We start from the raw sequence: 3,373 nt of genomic DNA, 5'->3' as shown, positions 1-3,373 counted from the left end.
GTGTAGGCAGATGCTTAATATTTTGCAACATGAGTGGGGAAAAAAAGGGAAATACAAGAATACACTAAAAAAGCACTATCCTTCAAATACTTATTAAACAAAAACTACATTACTTTAACAGCACTGAAAAGAGCAGCAATAAACTTTGACTGGGAAGGGCCATGAGAATCTGTGTATTCATGACGGAATTCCCTGAAGAAAGGAACCATATGGAGGATCCAAACCAATCTGTATTGCACAGGATGAATGTACACACACTGGGACAAACGTACATGCTGGAATTATGGACCACAGTAGGATCAGGACAAACACCACAGGTACAGGTGGCCACAAGTCCATCAATTGTTTTCATTCCCTGACACAACTGGGCCCTATATTCACCATTAAGATTTAAGTTGGGTGATGGTAAAACTGAGGAGGGAATTAAGCCCAAGAAAACACATAACATAACCAAAAGTGATAGTGTGACAAAGAACTTCCTTTTTAATTTCTTAACTGAAGTTTCAGGTCTCTCTCCTCAGAGAAGTGTAATCTAGCACAGCTTGCTTTAATTAAAGAAAGGCTATGATGAGGACACTGCTCCACGTGCTGCATATCCAAGATGATATGTAACCCTTCCATCTAATTTAGCAACAAACATTCAGCACTGTACAATGACTTATCACCTGTTTATTGCTGCAGCAAATCTTGCTGCAATGTGAATGACATGCTGAACATACCACACACAGTGAAACGACAGCTATTAAAACCAAAAATATCAAGTGGACTGGAAAAGCATTTTGAAAAGGAGGAAACATAAAACCAGGTCTTTGTAGCATTTGCTAAATACAGAGGCTCATCGTATTTCAGGCCATTTGTATTTAATTGTCCTTTCATCTGAAGAGTGGTGGATATGAATGCACATCAGGCAGCAGATGAGTCAGATGTTCTGAAGAGGTCCAATCAAGGACGCCCCACAACACAAGAGCACTGCATGCATAATGTCACACACAACTGACTTCAGCTACAGCCTCAAGTTTCTTCTCAGTGCCTCATCCTATTCCGTGGTGGTTATCCACCAAAGCACTGAGAAGAAATTAATAAACAGACCTGCAGTCACACAATTCAAAAAGTTCAAAACACATAAGACTCCAGGAATCTAATGTCCACACACTCTTCTAAAATTGCCAGGAAGACAAACTCAGATTACTAGCTAATAATCTAAAACTTGGGCTTTTGTTCTGCCGTTGTTTCAGTTGAAAGAAAAAAAGAGCTCATATTTCTTAAGGTCAATGCTTCCAAACGAGTTTATCAGATGAAGTCAGACTCACAATGGAATAGGTCACTCACAACACTTAAAAAAATCAGGTTTTGCTGTGGTAGAAAGACAAAGACATTACACTGATTACAGCACAAAGAAAGGAGAATCCCTGGTCTTTGATGGAGAAAGCAGGTAAACCATGGGCACAGGAGGTTAAACCTCCTGTGCTGTCCTTGAGGTAAACTACTGTGCCTTTTATACTGTCTTCTAATCCTTAGATGAGTTTCTCCATTTTGGTTTTAACAATATTAACTGAAGTGCAGAGGCAATCAGCAGACCACAACTCAGCCAAAAATTCAGTTGAATCATTAAAAGTGATTTACAAAAACAGACCATGGATAAAAGTCATTAGTTGTAATCCTCAACTGTTAAACTGGCTCTCTGCATTAAACATGAATTAATTAAACTGGAATTGTTAATTCAAGGTAAACATGGAAAAGAACTCATATTCTCTGTACTCCTTTTAATTCAGCTCTCAAACCAAACCTCATGTCCACACAACAACAAATGGAAAAAGGGATAGCTTGTGTGTAAATGAAAACCAGCTTGCGCTCTACATAGCCTACATACTGCAACTTAATACATTATTAAGTATAAATTCTAGCTCTGTCGTTATTTTGTAATCTTGAAGTGAAGCAATTTAGGCTCTTATTATGTGCTTTTTCCTTTTCTCATCAACACAGTTCCTCTTAGGGTACAAACGATGCTAGCTCTTGATCACACTCTTAAATCATCTTCATGCTGTTAGCTCTGCAAAGAATGATGCCTGCTCCAGAGCACTGCCATTGCTAATCACTCAGATCGGGTCTCTCATCGGTCTGTAAGTAGGAACAACGCTGAAGGCAGCAGAATGAAGATGAGATTGTTATTCTCTTCCTTTTCAAGGAATATATCTGAATGCATCCCTTTCCTTCACCTTCATGGATCACTCATCCTGCCAAGTACAAGTTCCCTCGTGCAAAAGCTATGGCTCCCTTGGCTTTGTATTGTACAAGAAACAACAGAACTACATACTCGAGGCATTGCCCAAAGCACAAATGAAAAACAGCATGAAAGAGATCCAGCCATGGTGTTCTCTACAGATATCTAGTGACAAAAGCAGGGACACTCATCTCAAAATAATTAAGAAAGTTTGAGGCTCAGTGGAGTCAACACTGACTAAACAAATTATTCATTACTGCAGCATCCTGGGCTCTGAAGCTCCACTTCACATCTGTGAGTGCACACATTCATACTCCACTGATGATGGGAACGGGCAGAGGTTGACCAAAGTCTCACCATGGGAGACTACCAGGTGGCAGAGATGCAGTACATACATTGCAGTTGAAGCTGTCACCTGTACCTACCACTTGCATTGTCACTGCCAGTGATGCCACAGGGAGATCCATACCTTTGGACGGATTATCAGCCCAGATGGGACCTTCCATTGCTTGTCAACAGGCCAATTGCCATATGCTGCTTCTCAGCCACTAAAAAGCTAAGAAAATGGTGTACAGGCAGCACAGGTTGCCTGCTGTGTCAGACTACAGCAAATAACCTGAGCAGTTTTCTTTCTGATCATCTTTATGCTTGAGGATAAATCATTTTGTATCAAGTTAGCCATATGAAAAGAAAGCCTCCAATATCACTCAAGGATGTCATAAGGCAGAGAAATATTCTGGAAGCTGCAGCATTATTATTTATCAGCTAGAGAAAGGCCATTCACTAAACTATTACAGAAGGCTTCAGACAAAAGTAGCGCTGCAACTGGGCAGGGTCCCAGCTCATCTGTTAGGCTGTATTGCAGGTACAACCATCCCCTGCACACATTGATATCTGAGAGAAATTGTCATCTTCTCCTAATGGTAACTCTGATTCTACCAAGGAAAAATCAGTTTCTGAATGCAAAAACCTTTTAGGACAGCTGAAATAATTAAATCATATTAACTTCTGAGCTTACAGGAAGAGCAATGAGAGCTTGTACTGCAGCATTTGAAAAGGTTCTATTAGGAAATTGTTCTGATTATTTTAATGCACAAAAAAAAAAAAAACCAAAAAACCCCTAGGGAAAAGAAATGTAATTTTCTTTTTTAC

Source organism: Antrostomus carolinensis, unplaced genomic scaffold, assembly GCF_000700745.2.
Source record: "Antrostomus carolinensis isolate BGI_N321 unplaced genomic scaffold, ASM70074v2 scaffold22269, whole genome shotgun sequence".
Taxonomy (NCBI): domain Eukaryota; kingdom Metazoa; phylum Chordata; class Aves; order Caprimulgiformes; family Caprimulgidae; genus Antrostomus; species Antrostomus carolinensis.
Note: the sequence above shows the minus strand (reverse complement) of the source record.